Source organism: Haematobia irritans, chromosome 2 (assembly GCF_050003625.1).
Source record: "Haematobia irritans isolate KBUSLIRL chromosome 2, ASM5000362v1, whole genome shotgun sequence".
Taxonomy (NCBI): domain Eukaryota; kingdom Metazoa; phylum Arthropoda; class Insecta; order Diptera; family Muscidae; genus Haematobia; species Haematobia irritans.
In genome coordinates, this window is record NC_134398.1 from 12,576,442 (window position 1) to 12,597,861 (window position 21,420).

Below are 21,420 nucleotides of genomic sequence, written 5' to 3' on the forward strand. Positions count from 1 at the left end.
ACATGTATGTGTAATCTAGAATATAAACAAAAAATGTGATCCACCAAATATTTGTGTAAATATAACGGTGTTGTTTGTTAGTATTGTGTACCTAACAATAACAACAACAACAATTTAACAACAAATTCAATTGACATACTCAACCATGGTTGGTTTGGTACGTTGCTTGGTTGTTCGCTATTTTGATTATGTAAAATACAAATGTACACACTCTCCCGTGTATACATAGACCAAAACATGGATAAATGCAAACACACACGTATAAGCATACACCAACACCTATGTATGCGGTCATATCTATCTAGATTGCATTGTAATATCAAGTGATTGTAGAGAGATAACATAGTCATGTTACTGGGTGAACATCAGAAATTTTGTTGTCAGCCTCCGACACCATGCGAAGACCTTTAAAATACCAAAAATGCGTATGACATGAAATCTCACTGAGAGTATAACTTAACAAGCATGACAGGTTCCTTGTGGCATTTACAATAGATGATATGAGGGGATTTTTGGGTCGGTGGGTGGGGTTGGTAAGGTGAATTTCAAAATGTTAGGAAAATACAACAAAGCAAACGTGAGAAGGGGGGAAAAAATAATCCATATTGTTATGAAAACATTCTACTGCATTCAGTTAAAGATATTTATGCGGGTGGTCGTTTTAAGATGTGAATGTGTGTGAGTGTATTGGCGTGTTTGTGTGCGTATGAGAGAAATTCAATCTGGGAAAACTTTGGTGACAAGCTCACAAATAAAGTTGGAAATTGTATGTTGTATGAGTGAAAAACTAAACTAAAATTAAAAGTTTTTCTTATCTCTGAGGTTAGAGGATTGAATGCAATGAATTTCTCTTTCAAACACAGCGGTAGATATGGCAAGTATATCCAATCAACGTATATGGAAAATTTAAATTCTTATTCATTTCATATATATATTTAAAATGAAAATGATTGTGAATGAATTTTAAAATGGGATAATTTACTCTATGGTAGAGCGAAAATATTTAATTCGTGTTAAATATCTATAAAAATATTCAAAAAAACCTGTAATGGTATTTTTTCGCAGTATGATTTTTAAATATATCTATAGTTTTTTTAACCCTATTTGTTTAACTAAATTGTTCAATTTTATAAGAGACCATGTACCATTGCATCAGTGTTACCAATCTTTTCTTGGCTATATATTGTCCCCAAATTGGGACGCTTTTGTCCCCAAAAATCTTCAATTTAATTTAAAAATCCTCAATACATTTTTGATTGGTTGATAGAAATACGGCAATAATTAGTGAAAAAATATAAAATTTTTGTTATGTTAGTTTTGTAGTTACAATAAAAACAAGTTTTCAAAATACAAAAGACCGGATGAATAAGATATCACCAGAATTATGTATGGATATTAATTTATGGGCATAAAAAATCATCGAAGTTTTATCTTATGCAAATCGCCTTCTAAATGCTGGAGACGTAAAAACGGGAGTTGGGCCAGAATGCAATTATGAACCACAATTTAACTTTACCAAATATTCAAGAAATTAAATTGAGTGGTCGATTACTAAGGATGCTTTGACAAAGCAGCTTTGTTGAAAATGGGCCGATATCAAACATATTCATTATATCTATATTTCTGGAATATATTTTTCCATAAATTTAAGTATAATGAGGATGCAATTTCTCAACTCGAGCCCTGTTTTAAGAATGTACAAATAAAGAATTGCGTAATAAAATATTAATTTCGTCCCCATATTAATAAATCTTGAAATTTGATTTATTCATTTTAATCCATACGGTGCTAACCATTAATTTTGACAAAATTTTATTTCTATAGACAATTTCGTCAAAATTTGCTTCTATTGAAAATTTTGTCAAAATTTTATTTTTGTAGAAAATTTTGTAAAATTTTTATTTCGACAGAAAATATGGTCAACATTTTTTAATAGACAATTTTGACAAAATTTTATTTCTATAGACAATTTCGTCAAAATTTGTTTCTATTGAAAATTTTGTCAAAATTTTAAAAATTGTCTATTTTTTTAAAAATTGTCTATAAATTTTGTCAAAATTTTTGTTCTATGGGAAATTTTGTCAAAATTTTATGTCTGTTGAAAATTTTGTTAAAATTTTATTTTTATAGAAAATTTTGTTAAATTTTTATTTCGATAGAAAATATGGTCAACATTTTTTTATAGACAATTTTGACAAAATTTTATTTCCATAGAAAATTTCGCCAAAATTTACTTCTATAGAAACTTTTGTCAAAATTTTATTTTTATAGAAAACTAGCGTAACCCAGCCCGCTTCGCTGCGCCTTCCGAAGCGTATTTGGAGGAACATTTTGCATCAACTTAGTCAACTATATCCTTCGTGCTGAAAACAAATTCGAACAGATTTCCATTCTTTTAAACAAATCGGACTACTTGATTTTTCGTTTATAGGTACAAATACGGCGGGAGAGGGTCCTCCAAATTTTTTTAATAATCTTCTGTATTCAAGTAGTTGGACAATCTTCTATATTTCTTGTGAATTTTAAGTATGGTTTGTCAAGGAAAGGTATCCTTCTCCTCAACATATCTGAAAATTAAGCACTATATTATAATAACATACAAAGAATTACTGTTTCCCATCCAATAAATCGGAAAAAGCAAAAGTAGTAAAAAATTTTACCCAGGGATCCGGAGCGGAGCGGAGCAAGCCCTTTTTTTGCCGGAGCGGAAGCGGCATTTCTAAAATCCGGAGCGGAGCGGTTTCCAAATGAAAAACCGCTCCGCTCCGAATAAAATATTACTTGAATGAAATGTGTAACTTTGAAATTACACTGTGTAGGTAATTTCAAATTTAGCTAGTACTTAGCGTAGTGTGAGTAAACGTTTAAAATGTACGATATGTATTTTTGTACGTACGTACATTGGGGAAAAGACAACGTGTTTTTTACTAATTGTTTTCAAAAACGGCAAATGTCAAAATATATATCTAGTATGTGTTGTAAAAGTAACAACAGTACTTTCGATCAATTAACGTCAAATAAATGCAATTAAACGATCTTATTTATATTTAATTTTTTAGTTTTCTACACTGAAAAAAATATTGTCGTGAAGTCAAAGATTCCATGTCCTTAGAATAAGAATGCAAATTTGCTTAACATGGAAGACGCATTTCTCTAAAATAAAGTTTTTTTTCTTGTCCAAAAGGCAATAAACTTTTGAATGAAGTTGTAATGTCCTTATAATTAAGTGATTTTACTTAAAAATGTGTATCATAACATGAAAGATACAATTTTTGAGGTAAGGTCAACGTGACTTTAATAATTAAGAAAAATTCTTTAAAATTAATAAAATTGTCTTTAAATTTGATTCCTTTTTGCATCTTGCCTACAAAGCAAAAAATCGTTAAAAAATAAGACATGTTTTTCAACACTTTATTTTAAAGACGCTTTTTACTTGAAACATAGCATAATTTCTACTGGAAGTCGAGTCTTAATATGGAAAAAAAATAACTCGTTTTTAAAGGATTTTGATAACAACTGACGAAAAAAATCTAAAAAAATGAAAAATTAACATTTGCTTCCTAGAAGCAAGTACATAACCCCCAAATTTAAAAGAGATTTACGTCTTTAAAGTATCCTTACTAGTATTCTCCGCTTCTTTGGCTCGGAATTAATACCCAAACTGTTAAAGAAAGACAAAATCTTTGGAACCGGGCATGCTTTTTTTCATTCACATTTGCTTTACTATTGTACTATACCTAGCATTCTCTTATTTCTGATATTAGTTCTCGAAAATTTAATTAAAATTATGGATAGTTTCAATTTTGGTTGAAAAATGTGCGCATATACATTTATTATACAATAAAGGGGAAAAAAGCGAAATTAGGTAACACTAGATCTGAGTAAGAATATTAGTAGGTATACCACGGACTGATGTCGATGGAGGTTGTTGCAAACATAAACATACACACACATTACAAATATAACAAAACCTCTTCTCTACGTCTGTTGCAAAACAAAAAAAAAACTTTCGGAGAGTAGTTACTTCTACTCTGTGTATAGACTTTCAATTCCAATCAGCGTTGCCGTTTTGGTCCGATCGGACCAAAATTGGTCCAAAGTATTTCTAATTTTTAAATTTGGTCCGATGGTCAGACCAAACAGAATTTGGTCCATTTTGGTCCATTTTCATAAATTTGGTTTCTATCACATATTAAATAGTAGATGGTGCACCGCAAAGAATATTGTCGGGAGGCCAAATATTTCACATGCTTAAAATACGAATACGAATTTTGCTTAGAATAGAAGACATATTTCTCTGAAAAAAAGTTTTTCCTTGTCTAAAAGTCTCTAAACTTTTCAATGAAGTCTGTTTGTCCTTATAGCTAAGTGATTCGACATAAAAATGTGTATCCTAACATGAATGCAAATTTCGTTTTCATGAAGTCAAAATGGATTTAATATTTCTGAAAAAATCTTCAAAATTAATAAAATATTTCAACACATTGTTTTAAAGTCATTATACCCTAAACCACATAGTGGTTAGGATATAATAAGTTTGATCTGCCAAAAAATGTGTCTACAAGAAATATTGATTTTAGACCCCATAAAATATATACCGATTATCTCAGAATCACCTCCTGAGTCGATCTAGCGCTTGGCGTCCGTCCGTCCATCCGTCCGTCTGTCCATGTATTTGTTGTTCACAGGATTTCGGTCGCAATTATTAACCGATTTTGATGAAATTTGGTACAGGGAGTTTTTTTGGGCACAAGGACGAACGTTATTGAATTTGGAAGAAATCGGATCAAATTTAGATATAGCTCCCATATATATGTATTGCCCGATTTCGACAAATGGGGTCACGTTGCACTTTTCTTACTAACCGATCGTCGTCAAATTTAGCACAAAATAATCTTCTGTATCACCCTTTAAGTCTGAAAATTTCATCGAAATCGGTTCAGATTTAGATATAGGTCCCATATATATGCATCGCCCGATTTTGTCAAATTAGGTCATAAAACCCTTATTTATCAACCGATCTTACTCAAAGTTGGCGAAATGTAATCTTATATAGCACTAACTATATGTGCAAAAAATTATCGAAATCGGTTCAGATTTAGCTATAGCTCCCATATATGTACCGCCCGATTTTTCTAAATAAAATAAAACTCAATTGAACAAATAATACTATGTTTGTACTATAATTATCTCGAAGAGGAGCGGAGCGGAGCGTGGAGCGGAGCGGAGCGATTTTTTTCTTCTCGGAGCGGAGCGAGGAGCGGAGCGGTTTTTTTTTTCTCCGGAGCGGGAGCGGAGCGGAGCGAAAAAAATGGACCGCTCCGGATCCCTGATTTTACCACATTAAAATTTGCTAAAATGTTGGAAAATGATGCACCCTCTACGTTGGCTGCCAATTTCATGTAAATTTAAGTTCTTTACTAAAATGAAGTCTGGCAGAAGCCTGTACAAAAATCATAAAATTATGTACCGAGTTCCCATTTACGGACAACCCTCTACTTTCAACTTAAGAAAAAAAAAACGGACAAAAGGGAACCCTCTCTTTACTAAAAAGAAGACTAAAAAGAAGTCTGGCAGAAGCCTGTACAAAAATCTTAAAATTATGTACCGAGTTCCCATTTACGGACAACCCTCTACTTTCAAATTAAGAAAAAAAAAACGGACAAAAGGGAACCCTCTTCCCACCTTCGCTCCACTCCGACCTGATATCGGACTATCACGTACCGTATATTAATTTCGCAACTACTCAATGGTCCCTATAAATTCTATCGAAGTAAATCGGTAAAGTTTATTTCAATTTTCCCCTTCCCCAACCAGATATCGAAAAATCATATACTAATTTAAAAATTATGTATAAATTTAATCACCTCCTGCCACGTGCCTGTAAATTTCAAGTAGATCGGAGATGTTTAAATTTTGCTCTATTGTTTTACAGGGACGTCACTTTCCCCGATACAATATCGACACCCCTAACCTTCCCTGAAAATTCTTGAAACTTTCCTTCAAGTGTGGGGCAATGAAGGTTGCCTCTTCGTTCATAACCATCCCCCACTGCTTTGGAAATTTCAAGAAAATTAAAATTTTTTTTTTGTAGTTTTAGAGGAGGACCTCCTCCCCGACCAAATATCGAAAAGTGATTTAGCGTATCTTTTGTAAACGTCCCAGAAAATGTCAAGCAAATTATAAGCCTAAAGGGGCGGCCCCTGTTCCGTCCAAATATCACAAAATCAGGTATCAACTATTACGGTTGACGGAGGTTACGATCTCTCCCCAGTCCTCTGTAAATTTCAAGTAACTCGGTAAAGTTTAATTGTTTCTCTGTATGTACTTAAGAGAAGCGGATGTCTCCCTATGTCCTTTTATTTTTATTAAAAAATCAGGAACCTGATATAAATTTCGTAACCCATTTTTTCTGTAAAATTTCAGTCGGCGGAGTTTAGTTTTGTTTGAACTTTCAAAAAAAAAAAAAATTTGGGCAAAGGGGAGGAGGGGGACGCATAATATTGTTCCAAGTTTCAAAAAGTAGGGCAAGGGGGAGGTCCCCCTCCCCATCCACATATGAAATCATCGTGTACCCCATATTAATTCCATAACCTCACCACATGTTCTCTGTAAATCTCAGATAATTTAGAGAATTTTAGTTTTTTCACTGTACTTTAAAAAAAGTCGAACAAAGGAGAGGCCCCCCTCCGCCGCCAAATATCGAAATAAAAAGTAGCGGATCTTTGTCTAGATGCCAACCCCAATCTTCAACGAAAATTTCAACCAAATCGGTCAAGTTTGGTCCAATTTTCAAAAAGTCCGACAAAGGAGAGGTCCCCCTCCGCGACCAGGTGTCAAAAAATGAGGTACCCTGTTTTCACCACATGAACGCCCCCTACGATCTCTGAAAGTTTCAAGTAAATCGGTTCAGCCGTTTCGGAGCCAACTCGGTACATACAAACAAACAAACAAATAAACAAACATAGATTGAATTTTATATATATAGATTTTGTTAAATTTTTATTTCGATAGAAACTATGGTCAACATTTTTTTATAGACAATTTTGACAAAATTTTATTTCCATAGAAAATTTCGCCAAAATTTACTTCTATAGAAACTTTTGTCAAAATTTTATTTTTATAGAAAATTTTGTAAAATTTCCTTATAGATATTTTTGTCAAAATTTTATTTCTATAGAAAATTTTGTCAACATATTATGTCTTTTGAAAATTTTGTTAAAATTTTATTTCGATAGATAATGGTGTCAACATTTTTTTATAGACAATTTTGACCAAATTTTATTTCTACACACAATTTTGTCAAAATTTTACTTCTATTGAAATTTTTGTCAACATTTTATTTCTGTTGAAAATTTTGTTAAAATTTTATTTCGATAGAAAATTTTGTTAAAATTTTATTTCGATAGAAAATTTTGTTAAAATTTTATTTCGATAGAAAATTTTGTTAAAATTTTATTTCAATAGAACATTGTTTTTATAGAAAATTTGGACAAAATTTCTATAGGCAATTTTGTCAAAATTTACTTCTATTGAAAATGTTATCAAAATTTTATTATTATAGAAAATGTTGTTCTATGGAAAATTTTGTCAAAATATATGTCTGTTGAAAATTTTGTTAAAATTTTATTTCGATAGAAAATGTGGCCAACAATTTTTGTAGACAATTTTGTCAAAATTTTATTTCTGTTGCAAATGTTATTAAAGTTTTATTTCTATAGAATTTTTTGTCAAAATTTTTTATACTCTGCGGAACAGGGTATTATAAGTTAGTGCATATGTTTGTAACACCCAGAAGGAGACGAGATAGACATATGGTGTCTTTGGGAATAATGCTCAGGGTGGGTCCCTGAGTCGATATAACCATGTCCGCCTGTCCGTCTGTCCGTCCGTCTGTCTGTGAACACATTTTTGTGATCAAAGACTAGGTCGCCTTCAAATTTAGCACATGTTCCTAATTTGAGTCAGAATAGAAGCCTATTGATTTTGGAAGAAATCGGTTCAGATTTAGATATAGCTCCCATATATATCTTTCACCCGATATGCACTAATATGGACCCAGCAGCCAGAGTTTTATACCGATTTGCTTTGAAATTTTTTACAAACATAACACTTACCCCCATTTTCATAAAGCTCCATTAGTGTTCCGTTAACTAACCAACTTTTAAACCGTATTATGGACGAAGCTGTCATCTTGCCTTTATATTCCATAGGCCAGTTAGGAACTTAACTGACAACAATTTTTCAGTTAAAGTTAACCGAAGAGAAGATATTTGCAATTTACTTTCTGGTAACTGCCAGTAAAAGCCTAACGGAGCTACATAAAAATGCCTGTTAGTCGTATAGTGTGAAAAATTTGATTGAAATCGGTTAAGATTTAGAGATAGCTCCCATATATATCTTTCGCCCGATATGGACTAATACGGTCCCAGAAGCCAGAGTTTTACCCCAATTTGGTTGAAATTTTGCACAGGGAGTAGAATTAGCATTGTAGCTATGCGTGCTAAATTTGGTTGAAATCGATTCTGATTTAAATATAGCTCCCATATATATCTTTCGCCCGATATGGACTAATACGGTCCCAGAAGCCAGAGTTTTACCCCAATTTGGTTGAAATTTTGCACAGGGAGTAGAATTACCATTGTAGCTATGCGTGCTAAATTTGGTTGAAATCGGTTCAGATTTAGATATATCTCCCATATATATCTTTCGCCCGATATGCACTTATATGGACCCAGAAGCCAGAGTTTTATCCCGATTAGCTTGAAATTTTGCACAGGGAGTAGAATTACCATTGTTGCTATGCGTGCCAAATTTGGTTGAAATCTGTTCAGATTTAGATATAGCTCCCATATATATCTTTCGCCCGATTTACACTCATATGACCACAGATGCCAATTTTTAACTCCGATTTAGTTGAAATTTTGCACAGGGAGTAGAATTAGCATCGTTGCTATGCGTGCCAAATTTGGTTGAAATCGGTTCAGATTTAGATATAGCTCCTATATATATGTTTTTCCGATTTCAACAAAAATGGTCAAAATACCAACATTTTCCTTGTAAAATTGCCACTGCTTAGTTGAAAAGTGGTAAAAATGACTCTAATTTTCCTAAACTTCTAATACATATATATCGAGCGATAAATCATAAATAAACTTTTGCGAAGTTTCCTTAAAATTGCTTCAGATTTAAATGTTTCCCATATTTTGTTACTAACATTGTGTTCCACCCTAGTGCATTAGCCGACTTAAATCTTGAGTCTATGATTTTGTAGAAGTCTATCAAATTCTGTCCAGATCGAGTGATATTTAAATGTATGTATTTGGGACAAACCTTTATATATAGCCCCCAACACATTTGACGAATGTGATATGGTATCGAAAATTTAGATCTACACAGAAAAAAAAGTGTCTTGTAAATTTAAGGACCATTTTGACTTCCACATAGTTCAACAAATTTACTGTAATATAGTTCATTTTTCGTAACCACAACGAAAATTAACTTAGCTAAAGGAAAACTTATAAAAATTCAGTAAATTTTTTTTAGTTCACTAACTACGAAATGGGAAGGATTTTTCCTTAAATAAATTTCCAACACAGTAGTTAATGCATCGTTGATTCTATTATAAAAATACATGGGCAATATAAAAATCTTACTACGAAATGTAGACAATTTACTAAGAAAAAATTTTGTATGGAAAAAAATTTTTGTAGTAAAAATTAACTTAACGACATTACCGATTCGTATGATGGCTACCTACAGATTATTTCCCTTTTTATTATAAGTTGGAGTGTTTTTCCTCACATTGAAAATTTTAGATAAAGTAGAATAAAAAGTAGTTAATATAATCCTTGCCGGGTGTATATCATTTTTTATAGATTCCTCATAGATTTGGTATATATTTTACCTTAACTTATAGATAGAATTCAAACTAATCAATAAACGTGCTACTGGAAAATGTGAGTGCATCATGTGAGGGAGTTTTTAAGAGACATTTTGTGTATATCTCGTATGATTGTTTGTGTTTGTTATTGCGTCATTTATGCTGTTGTTGGTTGTTTTGATTCTAGAGACAATGGAATGTTCCTTGTGTGTTGTTGGTATCTTTTGTGGTGAGAGTTGTTTTCTTGCAATAGCGAGATCAGAAAGGGATCGTGTGTGTGTGTGGAGTTGTTTTTCTTTGCGGAGTTGTTTTTCTTTATGGCTATTTGTGTCTTTGAGTTTTATTGTTGCATTCAGTTATGTTGATGCATTTATGAAGTGCACACGTGGTTTTAATTTTGCAAAATTGTACGTGAGGTATTGGTGATTATTAATGAGAATACATTTATTTCGAAACATTTTATAAACTGAGAAGTGAATGATGTGATGTTAGAGTAATCAGAAACGCTTTTTATTGATAAAAACAAATAACAGATTAAAGAACTGTATATTTCTGTTAATAGTTTAAAATTAGTGCGGATTTTTAATTGATTTACATAAAAAATATACAACATGAGTGGTAATAGGATGATCTATATTTATTCTACATCTGGATCACAGGTTGGAGATGCAACCATGTTTTTGAATCTATATTTTTTATGTTACATCAATTCCTACAGGTGAGTACTAAGTTCGAGTTTAAACGCTAAAAATAAAAATAAATTACTAAGAAAAGTGTAAAATTGTACGTCTTCCGATACAAATTTAAATATAACTTGATGGAGAATAGCCCAAACCAAGTTTTTTATACAGATTATTTTTTTATAATGGATTATTAAAGAAAACGTATCATGAAAATTGCGATTTTAGCCTCTAAACTCGAACTTAATATCCACCTTAAATACTAAATGCTATACTGACAATTGGAAATTATGTCTAATTTTTTTTTTTTTTTTCATTTTTTATTTCAAATATATTCTGAGAATAATTTCAAAAACGTCCCATTAGTCCATGGATATGATTTCAATAATGTACCAACTGGATGGATTTTTCAATGTGGTAAGTTTTCTATAAACGGTATTTTGTCCGTTTTTAATAAAACTAAAATTTAAATTTATTAAAAATTATTATTTTCACTTGCAGGTAAAGAGGTCTTGTAATGGTATTTTTTTGAATATTCTTACTGTTTAATGCTAATTAAGCTGATATCCTTATTGGCTCTAGGAAACACTCTTGAAAACCGTAAGTTAAAAATCAATATGAACGATAGAATTTGATAATATTTTTCTTATATTTTGTATAACTTTGCAATTTCAGATGCTTATAAGACAAATCCGCCCAACAAAAGTTAGCCAAAATCGATGAAATTGGACAATTCAATATATCTTTCATCTGGATAGAAAGCATGGAAATTTAAATTAATTAGTTTAGTCCTAATAACATAGAATATTACTCTTTTGAAGAAGCAATTACTAACTACCGACAAGTAACTGCATCCAACGTACTAATAAAAATATTTCCTTTATTGTATATCATAAGCCATAGTTTTGTGTAATATAATAATAATTTTTTGAAATAAAATACTGGTGGTTATAGAAAATTGACTTGTTTTGTAGGAAAAATTTCTTAGTTGTATACAGGCTTGTTGTACCTTTGATTCCTCAATTTCTCTACTTTTTTGAAAATTATACCGACAAACAGTTTATTTCAAACCAATTTCTTAATACAGGTTTCCCAAAAAATCGTTAATTTTTCCGGATAGCAGGAATATTTTGAATGAGTTTAACTATATTCTTCCCAAAGAATAGTAATAATGAACTAAAATACGATGCAATACATGAACTAATTTATAAGAAAATCATGAACTTATCTAGATGAAAAAAATCTTTGGCGCCAAATCATGGTCATTCTTACTATGGGCTAGTTCATTTTTCATAAAAAATAGTAAACTTTTTTTTCGGTGTACAAAGTGGTGCAGGGTATAATATAGTCGGCCTCGCCCGACTTTAGACTTTCCTTACTTGTTGTTGTTTTTTTTTTTTAATTTTGGGTTATGTTATTCTTGCAAAACATCTCAATCTCTTTATTGACCTCTCCCAACAAAATATTCATATGAAGTTGTTGTTATAAGTACTAGGATTTTCTAACTCTTCAAATTTGCTATTAAAGGCCGTGGGAGAATTTAATATGCCTACCAATTTTCCCACCGAAAAGAAAAAATATTTATGTGACTCACAAGGGTCCTTCACCTATGTTAAATATTTTACATTCATATGGAGAGAAGAACAATGTGTGTGTGTATGGCTCCCCAAGCATACACAAAGCTTTCACGCCCTCATATAAACACTCACATTCAAACACACATATGGCCAACAATTGTCTATTAGCTATGCATATTGGTGTCCGTATGTATGTGTATGAGTGTGTGAATATATTACTATCATTTACGGTTTCTATGGCATCTCATTTGTTTCGGTGTTCTTGCAGTATTTGTCTTGTTGGGGTAAACAACAACAACAACATAGATTTCAACTCAGCTTAAAGCATTGCTCAACACATACGAACTCTCACCAAAATTTAACCTAGACCAAAGAGAAGAGAAACACGAGTGTTGTTTCGTTTTTTTGTTTTTGCTTATTTATATTTGGGCACTTTCACATTTAATATCACACCACGGGACCGGAGCAGCAGCAGCAGAAGCAGCATCACATCATTCTGGGTCTTTTGTAAGAGTAGTAAAGGTGGCATTTTGAGAATAAAAGCCTAGTAATAAAATGGTACAATTTTCCATATTCATTTCAACAATATTTGCATACCCTTTGTACTTGGATTTGAATGGCTCCTAGATATGGGTCTTCCAGCAAAAGGTGAAATGCCAAACTTCTTCAAATACATTGTTTTTCATGATGTTGTTGTTGTTGTGCCCTAGACCTTGTCTTTTGCTTTTGTCGGATTTCATTTAGCTCAAATATCGTAACATAAAATTCTATGAAAATTGCTTGCAACAAAAAAAAAAATTGGGAAAAGCAAGGAAGAGACCTCACAAAACAGAGGATTTGAGGATGAGGCGAGGCCAAGCATCTATAGCCCATACTAAGAAAAAGGTGTCAATTTTGTTGATGGCAAGTGTAACAGTGGCAATAAACGAAAATAGCTAAATATTTTCTATGGAGGGGGTGACGAATTGAATAGGTTGGCTAGAGGGTGTGAGGAGAAGTTAAGGCAATCGTATGTAAGAGATTCCCATTTGCCTTGGTATAATGAAAGGACCAGCCAACTACACCTTTAAGCCATTTAAGACAAATAGGCCAAGATTAGGTGTGATTACCATTGAGGTATGTCGTACATAAATTTCAAAATAAAATATTGAATGGCCTATAAACTAAAAGATTTGTGAAAAACAAAAATTTTGCAAAAATAAGGGTTAGTTAAATGGAAAAAATATTTCGCAATAAATTTTATATTTGCCAATTTTTGTAAAAAATTCTTTTTGTTTTTTTGGGTAAATTCATGGTCAAAACTGGCTGAATTGGAAACGAAACTAAACTATAGGAATGGATTGACAATGAACTTTCTAGATTTTTCTATAGAAATAAAATGTCGATAAAATTTTCTATAGAAATAAAATATCGGCAAAATGTTCTATAGAAATAAAATGTTGACAAAATTTACTATAGAAATAAAATGTTGACAAAATTTTCTATAGAAATAAAAATTTGAAAAAAATTCTCTAGAAATAAAATATTAACAAAATTTTCTATAGAAATACAATTTTTGACAAAATTTTCTATAGAAATACAATTCTGACCAAATTTTCTATAGAAATAAAATTTTGACCAAATTTTCTATAGAAATAAAATTTTGCGAAAATTTTCTATAGAAATAAAAGTTTGACAAAATTTATTATAGAGCTAACATTTTTTTATATTTTTCTATAGAAATAACATTTTGTCGAAATTTTCTCTAGAAATAAAATATCGGCATAATTTTCTATAGAAATAAAATGTTGACAAAATTTACTATAGAAATATAATTTTGACAAAATGTTCTATAGAAATAAAATTTTGAAAAAAAATATTTGTTGAAATAAAATATTAACAAAATTTTCTATAGAAATACAATTTTTGACAAAATTTTCTATAGAAATACAATTCTGACCAAATTTTCTATAGAAATAAAATTTTGACCAAATTTTCTATAGAAATAAAATTTTGCGAAAATTTTCTATAGAAATAAAAGTTTGACAAAATTTATTATAGAGCTAACATTTTTTAAATTTTTCTATAGAAATAACATTTTGTCGAAATTTTCTCTAGAAATAAAATATCGGCAAAATTTTCTATAGAAATAAAATGTTGACAAAATTTACTATAGAAATATAATTTTGACAAAATGTTCTATAGAAATAAAATTTTGAAAAAAAATATTTGTTGAAATAAAATATTGACAAAATTTTCTATAGAAACACAATTTTTGACAAAATTTTCTACAGAAATACAATTTTGACCAAATTTTCTATAGAAATAAAATTTTGATAAAATTTTAGAAATAAAGGACAAAATTATAGAGCTTAAATTTTTGATTTTAAATAGAAATAAAATTTTGTCGAAATGTTCTATAGAAATAATATGTGGACAAAATTTTCTATAAAAATAAAATATTGGCAAAATTTTCTATAGAAATAAAATTTTGACAAAATTTTCTATAGAAATAAAATTTTGAAAAAATTTCTGTAGAAATAAATTATTGACAAAATTTTCTATAGAAATAAAATTGTTTACAAAATTTTCTATAGAAATAAGTTTTCTACAAAATTTTCTATAGAAATAAAATTTTGACCAAATTTTCTATAGAAATAAAATTTTGATAAAATTTCTGTAGAAATAAAATATTGACAAAATTCATTATAGAGCTTCAATTTTTTATTTTAAAATTTTCTATAGAAATAAAATTTTTTTCGAAATTTTCTGTAGAAATAAAATGTGGACAAAATTTTCTATAAAAATAAAATATCGGCAAAATTTTCTATAGAAATAAAATTTTGACAAAATTTTCTATATAAATAAAATTTTGAAAAAAAATTCTGTAGAAATAAAATAAATATTGACAAACTTTTCTATAGAAATAAAATTTTTTACAAAATTTTCTATAGAAATAAGTTTTTTACAAAATTTTCTATAGAAATAAAATTTTGACCAAATTTTCTATAGAAATAAAATTTTGACCAAATTTTCTATAGAAATAAAATTTTGTTGTTTTTGATCTCAGCTTAAAGCCATGCATTGAATAAACTACAAGTGCAGCATAACCAACAGAGGAAAAGTATGCTTGTCAAATTTATTTGGGCAAAGCCCTATAGACTGGAAGATGGTTGGATGTACAGCTGTTTCGGAATTACCTCATTCCTCATCAGCATCCTCTACTTGCAGCAAAACTATCAACCAATTATCAGAATAAATTCGGGTAATTCACTCAACCCAAAGTGAACTAAACTTGAACCTCCCGAAAAAGGGTTTGATAGTCGGCTATTGCCTAAACAAATTTGCCAGCTTATCTCTTTTCCTTTGCCAAACTCAAATCATCGATTTGTATTTAGTTGGCTGGGTTTGTTTTTGAGCGTGATTCCTCTATCTTCATTCGTTTTGTTTGTTATTGTTGGCTTCTCTTCAATCGTTATTGTTGTTTTTGATCTCAGCTTAAAGCCATGCATTGACTAAACTACTTTTGATTAAATTTTGCGAAAATTTTCTATAGAAATAAAAGTTTGACAAAATTCATTATAGAGCTTCAATTTTTTATTTTAAATTTTTCTATAGAAATAAAATTTTGTCGAAATTTTCTGTAGAAATAAAATGTGGACAAAATTTTCTATAGAAATAAAATATCGGCAAATTTTTCTTTAGAAATAAAATGTTGACAAAATTTACTATAGAAGTAGAATTTTAACAAAATTTTCTATAGAAATAAAAATTTGAAAAACAATTTCTGTAGAAATAAAATATTGACAAAATTTTCTATAGAAATAAAATTTTTGACAAAATTTTCTATAGAGATAAAATCTTTACAAAATTTTCTATAGAAATAAAATTTTGACCAAATTTTCTATAGAAATAAAATTTTGATAAAATTTTGCGAAAATTTTCTATAGAAATAAAAGTTTGACAAAATTTATTATAGAGCTTAAATTTTTGATTTGAAATTTTTCTATAGAAATAAAATTTTGTCGAAACTTTCTATAGAAATAAAATTTTGTCGAAATTATCTATAGAAATAAAATATCGGCAAAATTTTCTATAGAAATAAAATTTTGAAAAAAATATTTGTAGAAATAAAATATTGACAAAATTTTCTATAGAAATAAAATTGTTGACAAAATTTTCTATACAAATACAATTTTGACCAAATTTTCTATAGAAATAAAATTTTGATAAAATTTTATAAATAAAAGTTTGACAAAATTTATTATAGAGCTTAAATTTTTGATTTGAAATTTTTCTATAGAAATAAAATTTTGTCGAAATATTCTACAGAAATAAAATGTGGACAAAATTTTCTATAAAAATAAAATATCGGCAAAATTTTCTATAGAAATAAAATGTTGACAAAATTTACTGTAGAAATAAAATTTTTCCAAAAGTTTCTATAGAAATCACATTTTGCCAAATTTTCTATTGAATCAAAATTGTGATAAAATATAAAAGATAAAATCTACAGAAATAAAATTTTGGCAAAATTTTCTATAGAAATAAAATATTGACAAAATTTTCTATATAAATAAAATTTTGACAAAATTTTCTGTAGAAGTAAAATTTTGACAAAATTATCTGTAGAAGTAAAATTTTGACAAAACTTCGTATACAAAAAAATGTTTATAAAATTTTGTATAGAACTTACATTTGGATAAAATTTACTATAGAAATAAAATGTGGACAAAATTTTCTATAGAAATACAGTTTTGATAAAATTTTCTATAGCAATAAAATTTGTGAAAAATTGTTCTATAGAAAGAAAATTTTGTCGAAATTTGCTATAGAAATAAAATGTTGAAAAAATTTTCTATAGAACTAAAATATCGGCAAAATTTTCTATAGAAAGAAAATTTTGTCGAAATTTTCTATAGAAATAACATTTTGACAAAATTTTCTATATAAACAAAATTTTGACAAATTTTTTTAAAGAAATAAAATTTCTATATATAAAATAAATAAAAGACAACTCTCCCTTTATATTATAGTCTCCCTTCACAAAAATAGTAGAAGTTTACCTTTCCCCCTAGGATTACACCATTTTTAAGACTTCTTTTTGGAAAAAGACCACAAAATTATCTTATAAATGCTTTGTGGAAATGTGTGCGTGACGATATGGTTTCCTGTGTAGAATGTGTGAGTATGGAGGTTAGGAGCACATGTGTTTGTTTAATTCTTAAATAAGAAATAAAGATGGAATGTGTCAACATTTCATTTCCAGAGGTATGGGAGTTTCCATAACCTAAGGATGAATTCCTATGAACAGCATGTTATGCTAAAGGGGTGAGAATGACGTTTTAATATTTCTGTTTTCCTCAGGAAAACTATATAATATGCAGAATGACTATGACTATATAATATACAGGATGTAATGCAACTAAATAAAGCTCTATATTTTTCTTTGTTATTTATTATACCCTCCACCATAGGATGGGGGTATATTAACTTTGTCATTCCGTTTGTAACACATCGAAATATTGCTCTAAGACCCCATAAAGTATATATATTCTGGGTCGTGGTGAAATTCTGAGTCGATCTAAGCATGTCCGTCCGTCCGTCCGTCTGTCCGTCTGTCCGGCTGTCCGTCCGTCTGTGGAAATCACGCTAACTTCCGAACGAAACTAGCTATCGACTTGAAACTTGGCACAAGTAGTTGTTATTGATGTAGGTCGGATGGTATTGAAAATGGACCATATCGGCCCACGTTTACGTATAGCCCCCATATAAACCGATCCCCAAATTTGGCTTGCGGAGCCTTCCGGAGCAGCAAAATTCATCCGATCCGGTTGAAATTTGGTACGTGGTCTAAGTATACGGTCTCTAACAACCATGCAAAAATTGGTCCATATCGGTCCATAATTATATATAGCCCCCATATAAACCGATTCCCAGATTTGACCTCCGGAGCCTCTTGGAGGGGCAAAATTCATCCGATCCTTTTGAAATTTGGTACCTGATGTTAGTATACGGTCTCTAACAACCATGCAAAAATTGGTCCATATCGGTCCATAAATATATATAGCTCCCATATAAACCGATCCCCAGATTTGACCTCCGGAGCCTCTTGGAGGAGCAAACTTCATCCTACCCGATTGAAATTTGGTACGTGGTGTTAGTATATGGTCTCTAACAACCATGCAAAAACTGGTCCATATCGGTCCATAATTATATATAGCTCCCATATAAACCGATCCCCAGATTTGACCTCCGGAGCCTCTTGGAGGGGCAAAATTCATCCGATCCGTTTGAAATTGGGTACCTGATGTTAGTATACGGTCTCTAACAAGCATGCATAAATTGGTCCATATCGGTCCATAATTATATATAGCTCCTATATAAACCGATCCCCAGATTTGAACTCTGGAGCCTCTTGGATGAGCAAAATTCATCCGATCCAATTGAAATTTAGTACGCGGTGTTAGTATATGGTCTCTAACAACCATGCAAAAATTGGTCCATATCGGTCCATAATTATATAAGCTCCCATATAAACCGATCCCCAGATTTGACCTCCGGAGCCTCTTGGAGGAGCAAAAGTCATCCGATGCGGTTGAAATTTGGTACATTTCGTTAGTATATGGCCTCTAACAGCCATTTAAAAATTGTCAAATTTTATTACTATAGAAAGTTTTGTTTAAATTTCATTTCTATAGAAAGTTTTGTAAAAAGTTTATTTCTATAGCAATGTTTGTCAACGTTTTATTACCATAGAAAATTTTGTCAAAATTTTATTGCTATAGAAAATTTTGTCAACATTTTACTTCCATAGAAAATTTTGTCAACATTTTATTTCTATAGAAAATTTTGTCAAGTTTTTATTTCTATAGAAAATTTTGTCAAAATTTTATTTCTATAGAAAATTTTGTCAAACTGAATTATATACGTACTTAATCGGCCTTTTTTTTGTTTAATATATACCCCTTATGGACTAACTTACAATTTAGAAGACAGTGTTAAAAAGTTTTACGATACCTTGCCATCGGCAAGTGTTATCGCAACCCAAGTAATTCGATTGTGGATGACAGCCTTTAGTAGAAGTTCCTACGCAATCCATGGTGGAGGGTACATAAGATTCGGCCTGGCCGAACTTACGGCCGTATATACTTTTTTTTTTTTTATCAAATATTCAAAAAAGTATCGGAAATAAAATCAAATTTTACAATCGCTTTAGATTTGTTCAAATTGGCTACCCTTGGCACGAGGTATGGCCTTTCAATGACCGGAAAAGTAGTCACACGCTGTACAAAAGTGGCTCTGCAGTATTCCTGGCGAAACGCCATTATAAGATGATCGACACTTGGGTATTTTTTGGAGCCCATCTTACTTACAAATTGCCCCCATACATCATAAATTTTTTCAAATATTAAAATGCCAATCAATCAAATATTAAATGTCAAACAATCTAAGCAATTTCTATCGTAATTCTTGTAATTCTTACAATGGCTTAAAAATATGAGATTTCCTAAAGGTACACTTGTGCGTATGACTAATATTAATGTTTGGGTCCTTTTAACAGACGTCGTAAATCTAAGATTATTGCATGTATTCAACGGCCTCTCAAATTCCCAATTAAGAGTCCACGCAAGGACCAACTTTCTATAGTAATTCTTGTGTTAGCCATAAAAGTGGACCTTATAAAACTTTGACAAAATGTCCTAAAAGAAATAACATTTTGCGAAAATTTTCTATAGAAATAAAATTTTGCGAAAATTTTCTATGGGTCATTTTAGAAGACGTCGTACATCATAGATTATTCCAGGTCTTTAAAGGCCTTTCAAATTCCCAGTAGAGTCCATGCAAAGACCACATTTCTAGAGCAATGGACCTTAAGATGGCTTAAAAATACAAGAGTACACTAGTGCGTATGACTAATATTAATTTTTTGGATAATTGATAGATTTTCAAAAAACTCATATATTCTAACATTATTCGAGGTCTTCTTTGCAGAGTTGAAAGTCAACCTGTCTACACACGCTCTGCAACATTGAAAAGTGGTGGTTTTAATTTTTTTCTTCGGAAAAAATCAAAAAATTGTGAAACAAAAATAGGCTCAATTTTTTTTGTCACGATTGATGGTCGAAATTATCGTAAAGGGCATATCCAAGGAATAGACCGAAAGGCATCGATTATTGGTTGAGTCATTGGGATGAATGATAGTTAATTCAGTCAGTCGGGCTGATATATACCTACCAGATTTTTTCCTAACACAAATTAGTTTATTGTTAAATATCTCATCCATCTCTAATCCAGTCACTGATAGGGAAGGTGCTAGTTCCCTATCAGAGACTGGATTAGAACAATAAAGACATTCTAATGATCCATTTTATTCTCCCTTTTTGCTTTTTTTTTAATAGACAACTGCAATAAAATATATGCTAAGTAACTTTTTATTATCTTCATCGGATTTAATGGAGTTAGTTATTAGCTTGGATGGTTTTTATATCCAGCCCTTATCATCACAATCTAAGGCTATAAAAAAAGCAACAATTGTCTGTTAAGCATTGTTCACAATACCTAAATGGGCTCTTGAAAGGGTTCCAATACGAAAAGAAAACAAGAACCGAATACAAAAAAAAGTATCATAAAAATTCAAATGTTCCAACAATAGGTGCAAAAATGAAAAATAAACAAAAACACAAAAGCAAAGCCACAAAAAGGCAAACATCCTTGAAAAGAATACCAAAGAAACAGGGGTTTAGTTCAAATGCAATCAAAAGGTTAGATGACCATATAGCCAAAAGGAATTAAAAGAATGACCAGGGGGGAAGGGTGGCGCACAAATCCGTCTCTAATGAACCCAACCAACAAAAGGATATTCATATACAAAGAAATTATTTCTGAGAAAAAAGAAACAGTTTCGGAATCGAATTGGGAGGTGGCAAATAGCCATATCACCTCTTATACTCAGAGATTAAGTGATAGAAAACCAATAATAGTAGCACTATAAATATATAGCATAGAATTGATAAGGAATTAAGAATATTTTTCTTGTAAGAAAATTTTACAACTGTGGTTCAACTTCCGAATAATTTCAGGGGTTGACTTTCACAACCTAAGATCCGAGGATCTGCTTGGATGATGCAGATAATATTTCAGAAAAGGAAGTACAACTCCGAAGAATTAAAGGTTTAACAATGGACTTGAAGATCTCTGTATTTGAACCACAGATCCCATGTGATGCATTTGTAGATCCGACATCAAACTGGATGAAATGCAGGCGCGTAGATCTCGGTGTTTGAACTGAGGACCGGAT

The 21,420-nt window shown here is 30.5% G+C and overlaps 1 protein-coding gene and 1 long non-coding RNA gene across 2 annotated transcripts in view; one reads left to right on the plus strand and one right to left on the minus strand.

The window, feature by feature from the left end:
- Positions 1 to 21,420, minus strand: part of LOC142223481 (uncharacterized) — a 525,017-nt gene that overhangs the window by 496,781 nt on the left and 6,816 nt on the right. The gene's annotated exons all lie outside the window — the stretch shown is intronic.
- On the plus strand, positions 11,075 to 11,525 carry LOC142223484 (uncharacterized). The gene is made up of 2 exons (XR_012718753.1): positions 11,075 to 11,163; positions 11,239 to 11,525. It is a non-coding gene; the product is annotated as an uncharacterized LOC142223484 (long non-coding RNA).